A 27066-nucleotide genomic window follows, 5' to 3' on the forward strand; every position below is an offset into this window, starting at 1 on the left:
AAACACCTCACCGTAACATTATTAAAAACACCTCACCGTAACATTATTAAAAACACTCACCGTAGCATTATTAAAAACACTCACCGTAACATTATTAAAAACACCTCACCGTAACATTATTAAAAACACTCACCGTAACATTATTAAAAACACTCACCGTAACATTATTAAAAACACCTCAACGTAACATTATTAAAAACACTCACCGTAACATTAAAAACACTCACCGTAACATTATTAAAAACACCTCAACGTAACATTATTAAAAACACCTCACCTTAACATTATTAAAAACACTCACCGTAACATTATTAAAAACACCTCACCGTAACATTATTAAAAACACCTCACCGTAACATAATTAAAAACACCTCACCGTAACATTATTAAAAACAGCTCACCGTAACATTATTAAAAACAGCTCACCGTAACATTATTAAAAACACCTCACCGTAACATTATTAAAAACACCTCACCGCAACATTGTTAAAAACATTCACCGTAACATTACTAAAAACACCTCACCGTAACATTATTAAAACACCTCACCGTAACATTATTAAAACACCTCACCGTAACATTACTAAAAACACCTCACCGTAACATTACTAAAAACACCTCACCGTAACATTACTAAAAACACCTCACCGTAACATTACTAAAAACACCTCACCGTAACATTATTAAAAATACCTCACCGTAACATTATTAAAAACACCTCACCGTCACATTATTAAAATCAACTCACCGTAACATTATTAAAAACACTCACCGTAACATTATTAAAAACACCTCACCGTAACATTATTAAAAACACCTCACCGTAACATTATTAAAAACACCTCACTGTAACATTATTAAAAACACTCACCGTAACATAATTAAAAACACCTCACCGTAACATTATTAAAAACAGCTCACCGTAACATTATTAAAAACAGCTCACCGTAACATTATTAAAAACACCTCACCGTAACATTATTAAAAACACCTCACCGCAACATTGTTAAAAACATTCACCGTAACATTACTAAAAACACCTCACCGTAACATTATTAAAACACCTCACCGTAACATTATTAAAACACCTCACCGTAACATTACTAAAAACACCTCACCGTAACATTACTAAAAACACCTCACCGTAACATTACTAAAAACACCTCACCGTAACATTATTAAAAATACCTCACCGTAACATTATTAAAAACACCTCACCGTCACATTATTAAAATCAACTCACCGTAACATTATTAAAAACACTCACCGTAACATTATTAAAAACACCTCACCGTAACATTATTAAAAACACCTCACTGTAACATTATTAAAAACACCTCAACGTAACATTATTAAAAACACTCACCGTAACATTAAAAACACTCACCGTAACATTATTAAAAACAGCTCACCGTAACATTATTAAAAACACCTCACCGTAACATTATTAAAAACACCTCACCGTAACATTATTAAAAACAACTCACCTCCACATGATGAAAAACACCTCACCGTAACATTATTAGAAACACCTCACCGTAACATTATTAAAAACACCTCACCGTAACATTATTAAAAACACCTCACCATCACATTATTAAAAACCCCTCACTCTAACATTATTAAAAACACCTTACCGTAACATTATTAAAAACACCTCACCGTAACATTATTAAAAACACCTCACAGTGACATTATTAAAAACACCTCACTGTGACATTATTAAAAACACCTCACCGTGACATTATTAAAAACACCTCACCGTAACATTATTAAAAACACCTCACCGTCACATTATTAAAAACACCTCACCGTCACATTATCAAAAACACCTCACCGTAACATTATTAAAACACCTCACCGTAACATTATTAAAAACACCTCACCGTAACATTATTAAAAACACCTCACCGTAACATTATTAAAAACACCTCACCGTAACATTATTAAAAACACCTCACCGTAACATTATTAAAAACACCTCACTGTAACATTATTAAAAACACCTCACCGTAACATTATTAAAAACACCTCAACGTAACATTATTAAAAACACCTTACCGTAACATTATTAAAAACACCTCACCGTAACATTATTAAAAACACCTCACCGTAACATTTTTAAAAACACCTCACCGTAACATTATTAAAAACACCTCACCGTAACATTATTAAAAACACCTCACCGTAACATTATTAAAAACACCTTACCGTAACATTATTAAAAACACCTCACCGTAACATTATTAAAAACACCTCACCGTAACATTATTAAAAACACCTTACCGTAACATTATTAAAAACACCTCACCGTCACATTATTAAAAACACCTCACCGTAACATTATTAAAAACACCTCACCGTAACATTATTAAAAACACCTCACTGTAACATTATTAAAAACACCTCACCGTAACATTATTAAAAACACCTCAACGTAACATTATTAAAAACACCTTACCGTAACATTATTAAAAACACCTCACCGTAACATTATTAAAAACACCTCACCGTAACATTTTTAAAAACACCTCACCGTAACATTATTAAAAACACCTCACCGTAACATTATTAAAAACACCTCACCGTAACATTATTAAAAACACCTCACCGTAACATTATTAAAAACACCTCACCGTAACATTATTAAAAACACTCACCGTAACATTATTAAAAACACTCACCGTAACATTATTAAAAACACCTCAACGTAACATTATTAAAAACACTCACCGTAACATTAAAAACACTCACCGTAACATTATTAAAAACACCTCAACGTAACATTATTAAAAACACCTCACCTTAACATTATTAAAAACACTCACCGTAACATTATTAAAAACACCTCACCGTAACATTATTAAAAACACCTCACCGTAACATTATTAAAAACACCTCACCGTAACATTATTAAAAACAGCTCACCGTAACATTATTAAAAACAGCTCACCGTAACATTATTAAAAACACCTCACCGTAACATTATTAAAAACACCTCACCGTAACATTATTAAAAACACCTCACCGTAACATTATTAAAAACACTCACCGTAACATTATTAAAAACACTCACCGTAACATTATTAAAAACACCTCAACGTAACATTATTAAAAACATTCACCGTAACATTATTAAAAACACCTCACCGTAACATTATTAAAAACACTCACCGTAACATTATTAAAAACACCTCAACGTGACATTATTAAAAACATTCACCATAACATTATTTAAAACACCTCACCGTAACATTATTAAAAACACCTCACTGTAACATTATTAAAAACACTCACCGTAACATTATTAAAAACACCTCAACGTAACATTATTAAAAACACTCACCGTAACATTATTAAAAACACTCACCGTAACATTATTAAAAACACCTCATCGTAACATTATTAAAAACACTCACCGTAACATTATTAAAAACACCTCAACGTAACATTATTAAAAACACTCACCATAACATTATTAAAAACACCTCACCGTAACATTATTAAAAACACCTCACCGTAACATTATTAAAAACACCTCACCGTAACATTATTAAAAACACCTCACCGTAACATTATTAAAAACAGCTCACCGTAACATTATTAAAAACACCTCACCGTAACATTATTAAAAACACCTCACCGTAACATTATTAAAAACACCTCACCGTAACATTATTAAAAACACTCACCGTAGCATTATTAAAAACACTCACCGTAACATTATTAAAAACACCTCACCGTAACATTATTAAAAACACTCACCGTAACATTATTAAAAACACTCACCGTAACATTATTAAAAACACCTCAACGTAACATTATTAAAAACACTCACCGTAACATTAAAAACACTCACCGTAACATTATTAAAAACACCTCAACGTAACATTATTAAAAACACCTCACCTTAACATTATTAAAAACACTCACCGTAACATTATTAAAAACACCTCACCGTAACATTATTAAAAACACCTCACCGTAACATAATTAAAAACACCTCACCGTAACATTATTAAAAACAGCTCACCGTAACATTATTAAAAACAGCTCACCGTAACATTATTAAAAACACCTCACCGTAACATTATTAAAAACACCTCACCGTAACATTATTAAAAACACCTCACCGTAACATTATTAAAAACACTCACCGTAACATTATTAAAAACACTCACCGTAACATTATTAAAAACACCTCAACGTAACATTATTAAAAACATTCACCGTAACATTATTAAAAACACCTCACCGTAACATTATTAAAAACACTCACCGTAACATTATTAAAAACACCTCAACGTGACATTATTAAAAACATTCACCGTAACATTATTTAAAACACCTCACCGTAACATTATTAAAAACACCTCACTGCAACATTATTAAAAACACTCACCGTAACATTATTAAAAACACCTCAACGTAACATTATTAAAAACACTCACCGTAACATTATTAAAAACACCTCATCGTAACATTATTAAAAACACTCACCGTAACATTATTAAAAACACCTCACCGTAACATTATCAAAAACACCTCACCGTAACATTATTAAAACACCTCACCGTAACATTATTAAAAACACCTCACCGTAACATTATTAAAAACTCCTCACCGTAACATTATTAAAAACACCTCACCGTAACATTATTAAAAACACCTCACCGTAACATTATTAAAAACACCTCACCGTAACATTATTAAAAACACCTCACCGTAACATTATTAAAAACACCTCAACGTAACATTATTAAAAACACCTTACCGTAACATTATTAAAAACACCTCACCGTAACATTATTAAAAACACCTCACCGTAACATTTTTAAAAACACCTCACCGTAACATTATTAAAAACACCTCACCGTAACATTATTAAAAACACCTCACCGTAACATTATTAAAAACACCTCACCGTAACATTATTAAAAACACTCACCGTAACATTATTAAAAACACCTCAACGTAACATTATTAAAAACATTCACCGTAACATTATTAAAAACACCTCACCGTAACATTATTAAAAACACCTCAGCGTAACATTATTAAAAACACCTCACCGTAACATTATTAAAAACATTCACCGTAACATTATTAAAAACACCTCACCGTAACATTATTAAAAACACCTCATCGTAACATTATTAAAAACACTCACCGTAACATTATTAAAAACACCTCAACGTAACATTATTAAAAACACTCACCGTAACATTATTAAAAACACTCACCGTAACATTATTAAAAACACCTCACCATAACGTTATTAAAAACACTCACCGTAACATTATTAAAAACACCTCATCGTAACATTATTAAAAACACCTCACCGTAACATTATTAAAAACACTCACCGTAACATTATTAAAAACACCTCACCGTAACATTATTAAAAACACCTCACCGTAACATTATTAAAAACACCTCACCGTAACATTATTAAAAACACCTCACCGTAACATTATTAAAAACACCTCAGCGTAACATTATTAAAAACACCTCACCGTAACATTATTAAAAACACCTCACCGTAACATTATTAAAAACACCTCACCGTAACATTATTAAAAACACTCACCGTAACATTATTAAAAACACTCACCGTAACATTATTAAAAACACCTCACCATAACATTATTAAAAACACTCACCGTAACATTATTAAAAACACTCACCGTAACATTATTAAAAACACCTCACCATAACATTATTAAAAACACTCACCGTAACATTATTAAAAACACCTCACCGATACATTATTAAAAACACCTCACCGTAACATTATTAAAAACACCTCACCGTAACATTATTAAAAACACTCACCGTAACATTATTAAAAACACCTCACCGTAACATTATTAAAAACACCTCACCGTAACATTATTAAAAACACCTCATCGTAACATTATTAAAAACAGCTCACCGTAACATTATTAAAAACAGCTCACCGTAACATTATTAAAAACACCTCACCGTAACATTATTAAAAACACCTCACCGTAACATTGTTAAAAACATTCACCGTAACATTACTAAAAACACCTCACCGTAACATTATTAAAACACCTCACCGTAACATTATTAAAACACCTCACCGTAACATTTTTAAAAACACCTCACCGTAACATTATTAAAAACACCTCACCGTAACATTATTAAAAACACCTCACCGTAACATTATTAAAAACACCTCACCGTAACATTATTAAAAACACCTCACCGTAACATTATTAAAAACACCTCACCGTCACATTATTAAAATCAACTCACCGTAACATTATTAAAAACACCTCACCGTAACATTATTAAAAACACCTCACCGTAACATTAATAAAAACACCTCACCGTAACATTATTAAAAACACCTCACCGTAACATTATTAAAAACACCTCACCGTCACATTATTAAAAACACCTCACCGTCACATTATTAAAAACACCTCACCGTAACATTATTAAAAACACTCACCGTAACATTATTAAAAACACTCACCGTAACATTATTAAAAACACCTCAACGTAACATTATTAAAAACATTCACCGTAACATTATTAAAAACACCTCACCGTAACATTATTAAAAACACCTCAGCGTAACATTATTAAAAACACCTCACCGTAACATTATTAAAAACACCTCAGCGTAACATTATTAAAAACACCTCACCGTAACATTATTAAAAACACCTCACCGTAACATTATTAAAAACACCTCACCGTAACATTATTAAAAACACTCACCGTAACATTATTAAAAACACCTCACCGTAACATTATTAAAAACACCTCACCGTAACATTATTAAAAACACCTCACCGTAACATTATTAAAAACACCTCCCCGTAACATTATTAAAAACACCTCAACGTAACATTATTAAAAACACTCACCGTAACATTATTAAAAACACTCACCGTAACATTATTAAAAACACTCACCGTAACATTATTAAAAACACCTCATCGTAACATTATTAAAAACACCTCACCGTAACATTATTAAAAACAACTCACCGTAACATTATTAAAAACACCTCACCGTAACATTATTAAAAACACCTCACCGTAACATTATTAAAAACACCTCAGCGTAACATTATTAAAAACACCTCACCGTAACATTATTAAAAACACCTCACCGTAACATTATTAAAAACACCTCACCGTAACATTATTAAAAACACCTCACCGTCACATTATTAAAAACACCTCACCGTCACATTATTAAAAACACCTCACCGTACCATTATTAAAAACACCTCACCGTAACATTATTAAAAACACCTCACCGTAACATTATTAAAAACACCTCACCGTCACATTATTAAAAACACCTCACCGTAACATTGTTAAAACCACATCACCGTAACATTATTAAAAACACCTCACCGTAACATTATTAAAAACACATCACCGTAACATTATTAAAAACACCTCACCGTGATATTATTAAAAACACCTCACCGTCACATTATCAAAAACACCTCACCGTAACATTATTAAAAACACCTCACCGTAACATTATTAAAAACACCTCACCGTAACATTATTAAAAACACCTCACCGTCACATTATTAAAAACACCTCACCGTACCATTATTAAAAACACCTCACCGTAACATTATTAAAAACACCTCACCGTAACATTATTAAAAACACCTCACCGTCACATTATTAAAAACACCTCACCGTAACATTATTAAAAACACCTCACCGTAACATTATTAAAACAGCTCACCGTAACATTAATAAACACACCTGACCGTAACATTATTAAAAAGAGCTGACCGTAACATTATAAAAAACACCTCACCGTGACATTATTAAAAACACCTCACCGTAACATTATTAAAAACACCACACCGTAACATTATTAAAAACACCTCACCGTAACATTATTAAAAACACCTCACCGTAACATTATTAAAAACACCTCACCGTAACATTATTAAAAACACCTCACCGTAACATTATTAAAAACACCTCACCGTAACATTATTAAAAACACCTCACCGTAACATTATTAAAAACACCTCACCGTAACATTATTAAAAACACCTCACCGTAACATTATTAAAAACACCTCACCGTAACATTATTAAAAACACCTCACCGTAACATTATTAAAAACACATCACCGTAACATTATTAAAAACACCTCACCGTAACATTGTTAAAAACACTCACCGTAACATTATTAAAAACACTCACCGTAACATTATTAAAAACACCTCAACGTAACATTATTAAAAACACTCACCGTAACATTATTAAAAACACTCACCGTAACATTATTAAAAACACCTCAACGTAACATTATTAAAAACACCTCACCTTAACATTATTAAAAACACTCACCGTAACATTATTAAAAACACCTCACCGTAACATTATTAAAAACACCTCACCGTAACATTATTAAAAACACCTCACCGTAACATTATTAAAAACACCTCACCGTAACATTATTAAAAACACCTCACCGTAACATTATTAAAAACACCTCACCGTAACATTATTAAAAACACCTCACCGTAACATTATTAAAAACACCTCACCGTAACATTATTAAAAACACTCACCGTAACATTATTAAAAACACTCACCGTAACATTATTAAAAACACCTCAACGTAACATTATTAAAAACATTCACCGTAACATTATTAAAAACACCTCACCGTAACATTATTAAAAACACTCACCGTAACATTATTAAAAACACCTCAACGTGACATTATTAAAAACATTCACCGTAACATTATTTAAAACACCTCACCGTAACATTATTAAAAACACCTCACCGTAACATTATTAAAAACACTCACCGTAACATTATTAAAAACACCTCACCGTAACATTATTAAAAACACTCACCGTAACATTATTAAAAACACTCACCGTAACATTATTAAAAACATCTCATCGTAACATTATTAAAAACACTCACCGTAACATTATTAAAAACACCTCAACGTAACATTATTAAAAACACTCACCGTAACATTATTAAAAACACCTCACCGTAACATTATTAAAAACACCTCAGCGTAACATTATTAAAAACACCTCACCGTAACATTATTAAAAACACCTCAGCGTAACATTATTAAAAACACTCACCGTAACATTATTAAAAACACCTCACCGTAACATTATTAAAAACACCTCACCGTAACATTATTAAAAACACCTCACCGTAACATTATTAAAAACACTCACCGTAACATTATTAAAAACACTCACCGTAACATTATTAAAAACACCTCACCGTAACATTGTTAAAAACACTCACCGTAACATTATTAAAAACACTCACCGTAACATTATTAAAAACACCTCAACGTAACATTATTAAAAACACTCACCGTAACATTATTAAAAACACTCACCGTAACATTATTAAAAACACCTCAACGTAACATTATTAAAAACACCTCACCTTAACATTATTAAAAACACTCACCGTAACATTATTAAAAACACCTCACCGTAACATTATTAAAAACACCTCACCGTAACATTATTAAAAACACCTCACCGTAACATTATTAAAAACACCTCACCGTAACATTATTAAAAACAGCTCACCGTAACATTATTAAAAACACCTCACCGTAACATTATTAAAAACACCTCACCGTAACATTATTAAAAACACCTCACCGTAACATTATTAAAAACACTCACCGTAACATTATTAAAAACACTCACCGTAACATTATTAAAAACACCTCAACGTAACATTATTAAAAACATTCACCGTAACATTATTAAAAACACCTCACCGTAACATTATTAAAAACACTCACCGTAACATTATTAAAAACACCTCAACGTGACATTATTAAAAACATTCACCGTAACATTATTTAAAACACCTCACCGTAACATTATTAAAAACACCTCACTGTAACATTATTAAAAACACTCACCGTAACATTATTAAAAACACCTCAACCGTAACATTATTAAAAACACTCACCGTAACATTATTAAAAACACCTCAACGTAACATTATTAAAAACATTCACCGTAACATTATTAAAAACACCTCACCGTAACATTATTAAAAACACCTCAGCGTAACATTATTAAAAACACCTCACCGTAACATTATTAAAAACACCTCAGCGTAACATTATTAAAAACACTCACCGTAACATTATTAAAAACACCTCACCGTAACATTATTAAAAACACCTCACCGTAACATTATTAAAAACACCTCACCGTAACATTATTAAAAACACCTCACCGTAACATTATTAAAAACACCTCAACGTAACATTATTAAAAACACCTTACCGTAACATTATTAAAAACACCTCACCGTAACATTATTAAAACACCTCACCGTAACATTTTTAAAAACACCTCACCGTAACATTATTAAAAACACCTCACCGTAACATTATTAAAAACACCTCACCGTAACATTATTAAAAACACCTCACCGTAACATTATTAAAAACACCTCACCGTAACATTATTAAAAACACCTCACCGTAACATTATTAAAAACACCTCACCGTAACATTAATAAAAACACCTGACCGTCACATTATTAAAAACACCTCACCGTCACATTATTAAAAACACCTCACCGTAACATTATTAAAAACACCTCACCGTAACATTATTAAAAACACCTCACCGTAACATTATTAAAAACACCTCACCGTCACATTATTAAAAACACCTCACCGTCACATTATCAAAAACACGTCACCGTCACATTATTAAAAACACCTCACCGTCACATTATTAAAAACACCTCACCGTAACATTATCAAAAACACCTCACCGTAACATTATTAAAAACACCTTACCGTAACATCATTAAAAACACCTCACCGTAACATTATTAAAAACACCTCACCGTAACATTATTAAAAACACCTCACCGTCACATTATTAAAAACACCTCACCGTAACATTATTAAAAACACATCACCGTAACATTATTAAAAACACCTCACCGTAACATTATTAAAAACACCTCACCGTAACATTATTAAAAACACCTCACCGTAACATTATTAAAAACACATCACCGTAACATTATTAAAAACACCTCACCGTAACATTGTTAAAAACACTCACCGTAACATTATTAAAAACACTCACCGTAACATTATTAAAAACACCTCAACGTAACATTATTAAAAACACTCACCGTAACATTATTAAAAACACTCACCGTAACATTATTAAAAACACCTCACCGTAACATTATTAAAAATACCTCACCGTAACATTATTAAAAACACCTCACCGTCACATTATTAAAAACAGCTCACCGTAACATTATTAAAAACACCTCACCGTAACATTATTAAAAACACCTCACCGTAACATTATTAAAAACACCTCACCGTAACATTATTAAAAACACTCACCGTAGCATTATTAAAAACACTCACCGTAACATTATTAAAAACACCTCAACGTAACATTATTAAAAACACCTCACCGCAACATTGTTAAAAACATTCACCGTAACATTACTAAAAACACCTCACCGTAACATTATTAAAAACACCTCAGCGCAACATTATTAAACACACCTCACCGTAACATTATTAAAAACACCTCACCGTAACATTATTAAAAACACCTCACCGTAACATTATTAAAAACACCTCACCGTAACATTATTAAAAACACCTCACCGTAACATTATTAAAAACACCTCACCGTAACATTATTAAAAACATCTCATCGTAACATTATTAAAAACACTCACCGTAACATTATTAAAAACACCTCAACGTAACATTATTAAAAACACTCACCGTAACATTAAAAACACTCACCGTAACATTATTAAAAACACCTCAACGTAACATTATTAAAAACACCTCACCGTAACATTATTAAAAACACCTCACCATAACGTTATTAAAAACACTCACCGTAACATTATTAAAAACACCTCATCGTAACATTATTAAAAACACCTCACCGTAACATTATTAAAAACACTCACCGTAACATTATTAAAAACACCTCACCGTAACATTATTAAAAACACCTCACCGTAACATTATTAAAAACACCTCACCGTAACATTATTAAAAACACCTCACCGTAACATTATTAAAAACACTCACCGTAACATTATTAAAAACACCTCACCGTAACATTATTAAAAACACCTCACCGTAACATTATTAAAAACACCTCACCGTAACATTATTAAAAACACCTCACCGTAACATTATTAAAAACACCTCACCGTAACATTATTAAAAACACCTCACCGTAACATTATTAAAAACACATCACCGTAACATTATTAAAAACACCTCACCGTAACATTATTAAAAACACCTCACCGTAACATTATTAAAAACACCTCACCGTAACATTATTAAAAACACCTCACCGTAACATTATTAAAAACACATCACCGTAACATTATTAAAAACACCTCACCGTAACATTGTTAAAAACACTCACCGTAACATTATTAAAAACACTCACCGTAACATTATTAAAAACACCTCAACGTAACATTATTAAAAACACTCACCGTAACATTATTAAAAACACTCACCGTAACATTATTAAAAACACCTCAACGTAACATTATTAAAAACACCTCACCGTAACATTATTAAAAACACCTCACCGTAACATTATTAAAAACACCTCACCGTAACATTATTAAAAACACCTCACCGTAACATTATTAAAAACACCTCACCGTAACATTATTAAAAACACCTCACCGTAACATTATTAAAAACAGCTCACCGTAACATTATTAAAAACACCTCACCGTAACATTATTAAAAACACCTCACCGTAACATTATTAAAAACACCTCACCGTAACATTATTAAAAACACTCACCGTAGCATTATTAAAAACACTCACCGTAACATTATTAAAAACACCTCAACGTAACATTATTAAAAACATTCACCGTAACATTATTAAAAACACCTCACCGTAACATTATTAAAAACACTCACCGTAACATTATTAAAAACACCTCAACGTGACATTATTAAAAACATTCACCGTAACATTATTTAAAACACCTCACCGTAACATTATTAAAAACACCTCACCGTAACATTATTAAAAACACTCACCGTAACATTATTAAAAACACCTCACCGTAACATTATTAAAAACACTCACCGTAACATTATTAAAAACACCTCACCGTAACATTATTAAAAACACTCACCGTAACATTATTAAAAACACCTCACCGTAACATTATTAAAAACACCTCACCGTAACATTATTAAAAACACCTCACCGTAACATTATTAAAAACACCTCACCGTAACATTATTAAAAACACTCACCGTAACATTATTAAAAACACCTCACCGTAACATTATTAAAAACACCTCACCGTAACATTATTAAAAACACCTCACCGTAACATTATTAAAAACACCTCACCGTAACATTATTAAAAACACCTCACCGTAACATTATTAAAAACACCTCACCGTAACATTATTAAAAACACCTCACCGTAACATTATTAAAAACACCTCACCGTAACATTATTAAAAACACCTCAGCGTAACATTATTAAAAACACCTCACCGTAACATTATTAAAAACACCTCACCGTAACATTATTAAAAACACCTCACCGTCACATTATTAAAAACACCTCACCGTCACATTATTAAAAACACCTCACCGTACCATTATTAAAAACACCTCACCGTACCATTATTAAAAACACCTCACCGTAACATTATTAAAAACACCTCACCGTAACATTATTAAAAACACCTCACCGTCACATTATTAAAAACACCTCACCGTAACATTATTAAAAACACCTCACCGTAACATTATTAAAAACACCTCACCGTAACATTATTAAAAACACCTCACCGTAACATTATTAAAAACACCTCACCGTAACATTATTAAAAACACTCACCGTAACATTATTAAAAACACCTCACCGTAACATTATTAAAAACACCTCACCGTAACATTATTAAAAACACCTCACCGTAACATTATTAAAAACACCTCACCGTAACATTATTAAAAACACCTCACCGTAACATTATTAAAAACACCTCACCGTAACATTATTAAAAACACCTCACCGTAACATTATTAAAAACACCTCACCGTAACATTATTAAAAACACTCACCGTAACATTATTAAAAACACCTCACCGTAACATTATTAAAAACACCTCACCGTAACATTATTAAAAACACCTCACCGTAACATTATTAAAAACACCTCACCGTAACATTATTAAAAACACCTCACCGTAACATTATTAAAAACACCTCACCGTAACATTATTAAAAACACTCACCGTAACATTATTAAAAACACTCACCGTAACATTATTAAAAACACCTCAACGTAACATTATTAAAAACACTCACCGTAACATTATTAAAAACACTCACCGTAACATTATTAAAAACACCTCACCGTAACATTATTAAAAACACCTCACCGTAACATTATTAAAAACACCTCAGCGTAACATTATTAAAAACACCTCACCGTAACATTATTAAAAACACCTCACCGTAACATTATTAAAAACACCTCACCGTAACATTATTAAAAACACTCACCGTAACATTATTAAAAACACCTCACCATAACATTATTAAAAACACTCACCGTAACATTATTAAAACCACCTCAACGTAACATTATTAACAACATTCACCGTAACATTATTAAAAACACCTCACCGTAACATTATTAAAAACACTCACCGTAACATTATTAAAAACACCTCATCGTAACAATATTAAAAACACTCACCGTAACATTATTAAAAACACCTCACCATAACATTATTAAAAACACTCACCGTAACATTATTAAAACCACCTCAACGTAACATTATTAACAACATTCACCGTAACATTATTAAAAACACCTCACCGTAACATTATTAAAAACACTCACCGTAACATTATTAAAAACAACTCACCTCCACATGATGAAAAACACCTCACCGTAACATTATTAGAAACACCTCACCGTAACATTATTAAAAACACTCACCGTAACATTATTAAAAACACTCACCGTAACATTATTAAAAACACCTCAACGTAACATTATTAAAAACATTCACCGTAACATTATTAAAAACACCTCACCGTAACATTATTAAAAACACTCACCGTAACATTATTAAAAACACCTCAACGTGACATTATTAAAAACATTCACCGTAACATTATTTAAAACACCTCACCGTAACATTATTAAAAACACCTCACCGTAACATTATTAAAAACACTCACCGTAACATTATTAAAAACACCTCACCGTAACATTATTAAAAACACTCACCGTAACATTATTAAAAACACTCACCGTAACATTATTAAAAACACCTCATCGTAACATTATTAAAAACACTCACCGTAACATTATTAAAAACACCTCAACGTAACATTATTAAAAACACTCACCGTAACATTAAAAACACTCACCGTAACATTATTAAAAACACCTCAACGTAACATTATTAAAAACACCTCACCGTAACATTATTAAAAACACCTCACCGTAACATTATTAAAAACACTCACCGTAACATTATTAAAAACACCTCACCGTAACATTATTAAAAACACCTCACCGTAACATTATTAAAAACACCTCACCGTAACATTATTAAAAACACCTCACCGTAACATTATTAAAAACACCTCACCGTAACATTATTAAAAACACCTCAGCGTAACATTATTAAAAACACCTCACCGTAACATTATTAAAAACACCTCACCGTAACATTATTAAAAACACCTCACCGTAACATTATTAAAAACACTCACCGTAACATTATTAAAAACACCTCACCATAACATTATTAAAAACACTCACCGTAACATTATTAAAAACACCTCATCATAACATTATTAAAAACACTCACCGTAACATTATTAAAAACACCTCAACGTAACATTATTAAAAACACTCACCGTAACATTAAAAACACTCACCGTAACATTATTAAAAACACCTCAACGTAACATTATTAAAAACACCTCACCGTAACATTATTAAAAACACTCACCATAACATTATTAAAAACACTTCACCGTAACATTATTAAAAACACCTCACCGTAACATTATTAAAACACCTCACCGTAACATTATTAAAACACCTCACCGTAACATTACTAAAAACACCTCACCGTAACATTACTAAAAACACCTCACCGTAACATTACTAAAAACACCTCACCGTAACATTATTAAAAACACCTCACCGTCACATTATTAAAAACAACTCACCTCCACATGATGTAAAACACCTCACCGTAACATTATTAGAAACACCTCACCATAACATTATTAAAAACACCTCACCGTGACATTATTAAAAATACCTCACGATCACATTATTAAAAACCCCTCAACGTAACATTATTAAAAACATTCACCGTAACATTATTAAAAACACCTCATCGTAACATTATTAAAAACACTCACCGTAACATTATTAAAAACACCTCACCGTAACATTATTAAAAACACTCACCTTAACATTATTAAAAACACTCACCGTAACATTATTAAAAACACCTCATCGTAACATTATTAAAAACACTCACCGTAACATTATTAAAAACTCCTCACCGTAACATTATTAAAAACACTCACCGTAACATTATTAAAAACACCTCAACGTAACATTATTAAAAACACCTCACCGTAACATTATTAAAAACACCTCACCGTAACATTATTAAAAACACCTCACCGTAACATTATTAAAAACACCTCACCGTAACATTATTAAAAACACCTCACCGTAACATTATTAAAAACACCTCACCGTAACATTATTAAAAACACCTCACCGTAACATTATTAAAAACACCTCACCGTAACATTATTAAAAACACCTCACCGTAACATTATTAAAAACACCTCACCGTAACATTATTAAAAACACCTCACCGTAACATTTTTAAAAACACCTCACCGTAACATTATTGAAAACACCCCACCGTAACATTATTAAAAACACCTCACCGTAACATTATTAAAAACACCTCACCGTAACATTATTAAAAACACCTCACCGTAACATTATTAAAAACACTCACCGTAACATTATTAAAAACACCTCACCGTAACATTATTAAAAACACCTCACCGTAACATTATCAAAAACACCTCACCCTAACATTATTAAAAACACCTCACCGTAACATTATTAAAAACACCTCACCGTAACATTATTAAAAACACCTCACCGTAACATTATTAAAAACACCTCACCGTGATATTATCAAAAACACCTCACCGTAACATTATCAAAAACACCTCACCGTAACATTATTAAAAACACCTCACCGTAACATTATTAAAAACACCTCACCGTAACATTATTAAAAACACCTCACCGTCACATTATTAAAAACACCTCACCGTAACATTATTAAAAACACCTCACCGTAACATTATTAAAAACACCTCACCGTAACATTATTAAAAACACCTCACCGTATCATTATTAAAAACACCACACCGTAACATTAATAAAAACACCTCAACGTAACATTATTAAAAACACTCACCGTAACTTATTAAAAACACTCACCGTAACATTATTAAAAACACCTCAACGTAACATTATTAAAAACACCTCACCGTAACATTATTAAAAACACTCACCGTAACATTATTAAAAACACCTCACCGTAACATTATTAAAAACACCTCACCGTAACATTATTAAAACACCTCACCGTAACATTATTAAAAACACCTCACCGTAACATTATTAAAAACACCTCACCGTAACATTATTAAAAACACCTCACCGTAACATTATTAAAAACACCTCACCGTAACATTATTAAAAACACCTCACCGTAACATTATTAAAAACACTCACCGTAACATTATTAAAAACACCTCACCGTAACATTATTAAAAACACCTCACCGTAACATTATTAAAAACACCTCAACGTAACATTATTAAAAACACCTCACCGTAACATTATTAAAAACACCTCACCATAACGTTATTAAAAACACTCACCGTAACATTATTAAAAACACCTCATCGTAACATTATTAAAAACACCTCACCGTAACATTATTAAAAACACTCACCGTAACATTATTAAAAACACCTCACCATAACGTTATTAAAAACACTCACCGTAACATTATTAAAAACACCTCATCGTAACATTATTAAAAACACCTCACCGTAACATTATTAAAAACACTCACCGTAACATTATTAAAAACACCTCAACGTAACATTATTAAAAACACTCACCGTAACATTATTAAAAACACTCACCGTAACATTATTAAAAACACCTCACCGTAACATTATTAAAAACACCTCACCGTAACATTATTAAAAACACCTCACCGTAACATTATTAAAAACACTCACCGTAACATTATTAAAAACACCTCACCGTAACATTATTAAAAACACCTCACCGTAACATTATTAAAAACACCTCACCGTAACATTATTAAAAACACCTCACCGTAACATTATTAAAAACACCTCACCGTAACATTATTAAAAACACCTCACCGTAACATTATTAAAAACACTCACCGTAACATTAAAAACACTCACCGTAACATTATTAAAAACACCTCAACGTAACATTATTAAAAACACCTCACCGTAACATTATTAAAAACACCTCACCGTGACATTATTAAAAACACCTCACGATCACATTATTAAAAACCCCTCAACGTAACATTATTAAAAACATTCACCGTAACATTATTAAAAACACCTCACCATAACATTATTAAAAACACTCACCGTAACATTATTAAAACCACCTCAACGTAACATTATTAACAACATTCACCGTAACATTATTAAAAACACCTCACCATAACATTATTAAAAACACTCACCGTAACATTATTAAAACCACCTCAACGTAACATTATTAACAACATTCACCGTAACATTATTAAAAACACCTCACCGTAACATTATTAAAAACACTCACCGTAACATTATTAAAAACAACTCACCTCCACATGATGAAAAACACCTCACCGTAACATTATTAGAAACACCTCACCGTAACATTATTAAAAACACTCACCGTAACATTATTAAAAACACTCACCGTAACATTATTAAAAACACCTCAACGTAACATTATTAAAAACATTCACCGTAACATTATTAAAAACACCTCACCGTAACATTATTAAAAACACCTCAGCGTAACATTATTAAAAACACCTCACCGTAACATTATTAAAAACACCTCAGCGTAACATTATTAAAAACACCTCACCGTAACATTATTAAAAACACCTCACCGTAACATTATTAAAAACACCTCACCGTAACATTATTAAAAACACCTCACCGTAACATTATTAAAAACACCTCACCGTAACATTATTAAAAACACCTCACCGTAACATTATTAAAAACACCTCACCGTAACATTATTAAAAACACCTCACCATAACATTATTAAAAACGCCTCGCGGTAACATTATTAAAAACTCCTCATCGTAACATTATTAAAAACACCTCACCGTAAAATTATTAAAAACACCTCAGGGTAACATTATTTAAAACACCTCACTGTAACATTATTAAAAACACCTCACCATAACATTATTAAAACACCTCACCGTAACATTATTAAAAACACCTCACTGTAACATTATTAAAAACACCTCACCGTAACATTATTAAAAACACCTCACCGTAACATTATTAAAAACACCTCACCGTAACATTATTAAAAACACCTCACCGTAACATTATTAAAAACACCTCACCGTAACATTATTAAAAACACCTCACCGTAACATTATTAAAAACACCTCACCGTAACATTATTAAAAACACCTCACCGTAACATTATTAAAAACACCTCACCGTAACATTATTAAAAACACCTCACCGTAACATTATTAAAAACACCTCACCGTAACATTATTAAAAACACCTCACCGTAACATTATTAAAAACACCTCACCGTAACATTATTAAAAACACCTCACCGTAACATTATTAAAAACACCTCACCGTAACATTATTAAAAACACCTCACCGTAACATTATTAAAAACACCTCACCGTCACATTATTAAAAACACCTCACCGTCACATTATTAAAAACACCTCACCGTCACATTATTAAAAACACCTCACCGTAACATTATTAAAAACACCTCACCGTAACATTATTAAAAACACCTCACCGTCACATTATTAAAAACACCTCACCGTAACATTATTAAAAACACATCACCGTAACATTATTAAAAACACCTCACCGTAACATTATTAAAAACACCTCACCGTAACATTATTAAAAACACCTCACCGTAACATTATTAAAAACACCTCACCGTAACATTATTAAAAACACATCACCGTAACATTATTAAAAACACCTCACCGTAACATTATTAAAAACACCTCACCGTAACATTATTAAAAACACCTCACCGTAACATTATTAAAAACACCTCACCGTAACATTATTAAAAACACCTCACCGTAACATTATTAAAAACACCTCACCGTAACATTATTAAAAACACCTCACCGTAACATTATTAAAAAAACCTCACCGTAACATTATTAAAAACACCTCACCGTAACATTATTAAAAACAACCCACCGTAACATTAGTAAAAACACCTCACCGTAACATTATTAAAAACACCTCACCGTAACATTATTAAAAACACCTCACCGTAACATTATTAAAAACACCTCACCGTAACATTATTAAAAACACATCACCGTAACATTATTAAAAACACCTCACCGTAACATTATTAAAAACACATCACCGTAACATTATTAAAAACACCTCACCGTAACATTATTAAAAACACCTCACCGTAACATTATTAAAAACACCTCACCGTAACATTATTAATAACACTCACCGTAACATTATTAAAAACACTTCACCGTAACATTATTAAAAAGACCTCATCGTAACATTATTTAAAACACCTCACTGTAACATTATTAAAAACACCTCACCATAACATTATTAAAACACCTCACCGTAACATTATTAAAAACACCTCACCGTAACATTATTAAAAACACCTCACCGTAACATTATTAAAAACACCTCACCGTAACATTATTAAAAACACCTCACCGTAACATTATTAAAAACACCTCACCGTAACATTATTAAAAACACCTCACCGTAACATTATTAAAAACACCTCACCGTAACATTATTAAAAACACCTCACCGTAACATTATTAAAAACACTCACCGTAACATTATTAAAAACACCTCACCGTAACATTATTAAAAACACCTCACCGTAACATTATTAAAAACACCTCACTGTGACATTATTAAAAACACCTCACCGTGACATTATTAAAAACACCTCACCGTAACATTATTAAAAACACCTCACCGTAACATTATTAAAACACCTCACCGTAACATTATTAAAAACACCTCACCGTAACATTATTAAAAACACCTCACCGTAACATTATTAAAAACACCTCACCGTAACATTATTAAAAACACCTCACCGTAACATTATTAAAAACACCTCACCGTAACATTATTAAAAACACCTCACCGTAACATTATTAAAAACACCTCACCGTAACATTATTAAAAACACCTCACCGTAACATTATTAAAAACACCTCACCGTAACATTATTAAAAACACCTCACCGTAACATTATTAAAAACACCTCACCGTAACATTATTAAAAACACCTCACCGTAACATTATTTAAAAACACCTCACCGTTACATTATTAAAAACACCTCACCGTAACATTATTAAAAACACCTCACCGTAACATTATTAAAAACACCTCACCGTAACATTATTAAAAACACCTCACCGTAACATTATTAAAAACACCTCACCGTAACATTATTTAAAAACACCTCACCGTTACATTATTAAAAACACCCCACCGTAACATTATTAAAAACATCTCACCGTCACATTATTAAAACACCTCACCGTCACATTATTAAAAACACCTCACCGTAACATTATTAAAAACACTCACAGTAACATTATTAAAATCGCTTCACCGTAACATTATTAAAAACACCTCACCGTAACATTATTAAAAACACCTCACCGTAACATTATTAAAAACACCTCACCGTAACATTATTAAAAACACCTCACCGTAACATTATTAAAAACACCTCACCGTAACATTATTTAAAACACCTCACCGTGACATTATTAAAAACACCTCACCGTAACATTATTTAAAACACCTCACCGTAACATTATTAAAAACAACTCACCTACACGTAATTCAAAACGACTCCTGCTGTGCACTTCAAAACACTTTCCACGCATTGCTCTGGAAACACAGGCTTGTATTAACCAAACCACTTGAAATGTTGAATAATATTAAGGAATGAAAAGACGACATGCATCCCATGTGCCAGCGACTGCAACACAATGATTGTGACATCAACACTGTCACTGGTACACCAGACCATGGCCGATTGTTGACTTCTTGTCAAAAAATCCCATCCGTGTCCGAAGGAATTGGTTCAGTTTGGCATTTTTCAGATGAAAAAGGCAAAGCCTAGAAATGAATGAAACACTTTAGAATCACCTTTTGGACTCACTCTTTCGAACCCTTAATAATTAAACACAGTGGGGGTAGAAAGGTTCTTCTTTGTTATTGACACGGTTTGTACGGGTCCTTAAAACCCATAAAAGTCCAGCATTTCTGAGTTGTACAATTTAAGTCCTTAAATGTCCTTAAATTTCAGGAAAATGTTCAAAAGTCAATAAAAAATCAGATTTTCCTGTTGTTTGTTGAAGGGTGTTTCATTTTCCTCGCACTCGTATTCTAAACAAGGACAAATGTGTCCACGAGCAGCGTCCTTAAGGTTTTGTCGGCTTAAAAAAAAAAAAAAAAAAACATTTTAAAAAATATTTAAAAAAACAACAACAACTTCCGATATTTCGTCATGTGCCTTGATTCAGCCAATAGCGAAACGCGTCATAATTTATTTACGTATTTACGATATATCGTGTATTTACAAAATAAATAATATATTTACGAAATTACAATACGATAAATGGAATAATCTTTAAATCGTAATGTGAACTTTTCATGAATAGTAATGTGAACTTAGTAACGTGAAAAAAACTGTTTACCGGTTAAGCGGCATGGTCGCTTTGCATTCCCGCCCGCCCTCATGCCAGAGCACGTGGCTTTGTTTTTGCTCGGCTGCCGAAGTGGTCACGTGTCTGCATTCAGGTCATCTCGGCAAACTTCAGCCGCCATTGTGATCGCTGTCATTACGATAAAAGAGCTGAACAATACGCCTATTGTATCCATTATCATCGGCATTTAAAAATGCCGATGATAATGCCTGCCCCTCAGCCTGCTGCTCCTCAGGCTGCTGCCCCTCAGCCTGCTGCCCCTCAGGCTGCTGCTCATCCTGTTTGAGTGCCAGCTTCTTCGAGACCTGGACATGGTGGAACACAGACTCTAATAGCAGAAGTGTTGTGGGCAATGAAATGTGTCGAGTCGCATTATTCCTTTCGTTCGTGTGAGGGAACTTCTGATTTATTTAAAAGGATGTTTCAAGGGCATCCTGTTGCCGAAACATTTGCCTGCGGTGAAACAAAATGTCGATATCTCTGCCAATTCAGGCTTCCTCCTCACTTCTCTTCTCTTCTAAACAGTCGCATAAATAAAGACAGTGAATATGTTTTGCTGTTCGATGAAAGCATGAACACAAAGACTAAAAATAAACAATTAGACATTCATGTCAGACTTTGGCACCATGACCAAGTCCACACTAGATACCTAACATCACAATTCATTGGTCATGCTGCTGCAACTGATTTATTGGAACACTTCAATGCATCAACTTCTCATCTACGTAGAAGTGGTTTGTTGCAGGTATCTATGGATGGCCCTTCAGTGAATTGGTCTTTTTATGACAAATTGAGGAAAGAAATTAAGGATGAGTGTGATATGGGCCTGATGAATATTGGGAGCTGTGGCTTCCATGTCATTCATGGAGGCGTTCCAGACCGATGCTCGTGAGACTGGTTGGGATCTTGGTGATATTCTCTCCAGTCCATACAACCTGTTTAAAGATACCTTTGCCAGGCGTGATGATTTTACTGGTGTAACTGCGTGTATAGACTTCCCATTGAAATTTTGTAAGCACAGGTGGGTTGACAATGGTCCTGTCTGCAGCAGAGTTATTCTATTGTGGCCTCACCTGAAGTTATTTGTTGAGGCATGTGAAAGCAAGAAGAAGCCGAAACCAACCAGCAACTCTTACAAAACTCTGCATGGTGCAATGAATGATAAGCTATCTGTTGCAAAACTGTCTTTTTTTAAGGTGAGTAGCCAGTGCAGTTGAACCATTTTTAGCCTTGTACCAAACAGACAAGCCAATGGGTCCCTTTCTTGTTCATGATATTGAAAGACTTGTCAGAAATTTGTTAGAGAAGTGCGTTAAGCCAGTTGCATTACAAAATGCTTCTACTGCATATGACTTGTTAAAGCTGGATCTTGAAAAGGAAAGGGTAGAAAACAAAAAGATTGAAGTTGGTTTCAAGGCTGAAAGTGAACTGAAGTCCCTCCTGAGAACCAAGGCCATCAGTGAACGCCAGGTGTTTCAGTTCAAAGAAGAATGTAGGCTATTTGTGTGGAAATGTATCAACAAAATCTTTGAAAGGTCTCGTCTTAAGTATAGTTGAGCCAGAAATATGGCTTCTCTGGATCCCAGGTTGATTGTGACTGATCAAGAACACTCAAAGTCCAAATTCAAATGCCTGTTGGAAAATTTGGTGACTCTGAACAGAGTTGATGGTGATAATGTGGATATGTTGGTTGTGAGTTTCAAAGAATTACTGCAGGATATAGCAGGGTGTGAACTGAAGTTTAGGTTCAAGGACTTCAAGGTTGAAGATGACAGGGTAGATGTGTTACTCTATGAATGTGAGGGTAAAAACAAGAGGTTTGAGAAGTTGTGGGGGGTAGTTCGTAAAGTGTTGCTAGTTTCCCATGGTCAGGCGTCTGTTGAGAGGAGTTTTTCCCTCAACAGACAGATAGAGAAGGACAACCTGGATGAAGGCATGCTTGTGGCACTGAGGCAGATCATTGATTATTTTGTACTGGTAGGTGGAATGCTCAAAGTTGAAATCACAAAGGAACTGCTATCCTCAGCCTCCAGTTCTCGACATAAATACCATCAATATCTTGAAGAAGAGAAAAGAAAGAAAGGGCAAGAAGCCATCCAAAGAAAACGAAAAAAGGTTGAAGATGAAGTGGATGGTTTGAAAAAGAGAAAGGTGTTGGAAACTGACATAGAAGGTCTGACCACATTGTCGGAAAAATATGCAGACGAGGCTGAGGCAAAAGGTGGCAAAACTAGCCACAGTCTTCTGGTAAAATCAAATGCTCTCAGGCACTCTGCCAAGCAAAAACGGGGGGGAAGTCAAAGTTCCAGAAAGAGAAATTGAGGAGAAGGCTAAATCCTTGCCTGCTATGTCCTAATTGGATATTACAATGACATGTAGCTTTCAAAATGTACTGTTCTGCAGTGTAGAAGCAGTCAGGAGCTGCTGCAACTTTGCAGGTGGCAGCACCTACAATAACATTTTAACTTAACAACACATTAACATTGAGAGTGCTGCCATCTGGAAACTTGTGACTGCTCCTGGCTGATTCTACAGTCACTGTGAAGTGAATTTGCCAATTGGCTGTGTGCCGCGTTGTGCCTTGTTGACTGAATAAGCTCCTGCTGTGTTCTGTGGGTTCATTATTAAAATAGATTTTTTGGAAACTTACTATGTTTGTTAATTTCTCGGTGGCTCACCTCAATTTACCCCTGGAATTTGTAGGATGTGGTCCTTAAAAAGGGGTTATTTTAGCCCTTAAAAGTCCTTAAAAAGTCCTTAAAAAAGACATCTCAAAATAAGTGGGAACCCTGATTGATAGACGGATGGAAGGAAGGACATAGACAAATACTGAAGCGGTTTCACCGCATAAAAAAATCACAATTGCCATCTGGTATTTTTGATCACCAAATTGGAGTAAATTTGGTCATGAAAAATCTGTTTGGTCATGGAAAAAATAATCTGTTCATGATGATCATTTTGGTAATGAAGTTTGCTAAATGTGGTGTTGAGCAATTCTGGCATGTGAACAAGTTTGGAACCAAACCGTAAGAAGCCCCTCCACACCCCCCCCCCAAAAAAAAAATTGTGAAATAAACGAGGCAGACTTGTTTCATCGGAAGTTTCATTAAAACCTTACACTGAACTCTTGTACATTTCTTTAAAAATCGAAAAAAACAAACCTTTTCACGATAACAAACACATCAACACAAAACAGATAATATGTTGCATACCATATAACGAAATTTTCAGAATTGTTTTTTGAAATCATAAAATGGTTGATTTACTTTTCAAAATTCAAAATAATTTTTATACCTCCACCACCGAAGATGCAGGAGGTTTTGTTTTCACCCCCTGTCTGTTTGTTACTTGCAAAATCGAAGATTTTTCAAGTACATTGGGCAGTCGATTTTGTTATTCTATTTGTCTGTCTGTCTGTATGTCTGTTTACCTATCTGTTTATCATCTCCAGGTCACAATTTTAAACCAATCTTCATGAAACCACCACATGGTAGAGTTTGTCATCAGGAAGAAGCCTGTTTTTGAGGTCAAAAAGTCAACAACAAGGTTGAGATTTCTAAAATCCTTTATTTTCATCCGATTGACTTGAAATTTGAAGAGGATTTATATTTCAGGTCAATAAATTCATCCACCAATTATTTATAAGGTCAACATGGACCAAAAGGTCAACATAGGCCCAAGGTCAACAACTAAGATATTTCCAAAACCCTCAACTTTCATCCGATTGACTAGAAATTTGAAAAGGATTTATATTTCATCTCACTGAATTCGAGGCAATTATTTTTGAGGTCAACATGGACTAAAAGGTCAACATCGGCCCAAGGTCATCAACTAAGGTGGTATTTCTAAAACCCTAAATTTTCATCCCATTGACTTG

The 27066-nt window shown here is 32.7% G+C and overlaps 1 protein-coding gene across 2 annotated transcripts in view; it reads left to right on the top strand.

The window, feature by feature from the left end:
* Positions 1-27066, top strand: part of LOC147019129 (receptor-type tyrosine-protein phosphatase H-like) — a 76672-nt gene that overhangs the window by 19432 nt on the left and 30174 nt on the right. The window lies entirely within an intron of this gene.

This window comes from Eptatretus burgeri, chromosome 10, assembly GCF_056783735.1.
Source record: "Eptatretus burgeri isolate ZD-2024b chromosome 10, Ebu_testis_v1, whole genome shotgun sequence".
NCBI classification, from domain to species: Eukaryota; Metazoa; Chordata; class Myxini; order Myxiniformes; family Myxinidae; genus Eptatretus; species Eptatretus burgeri.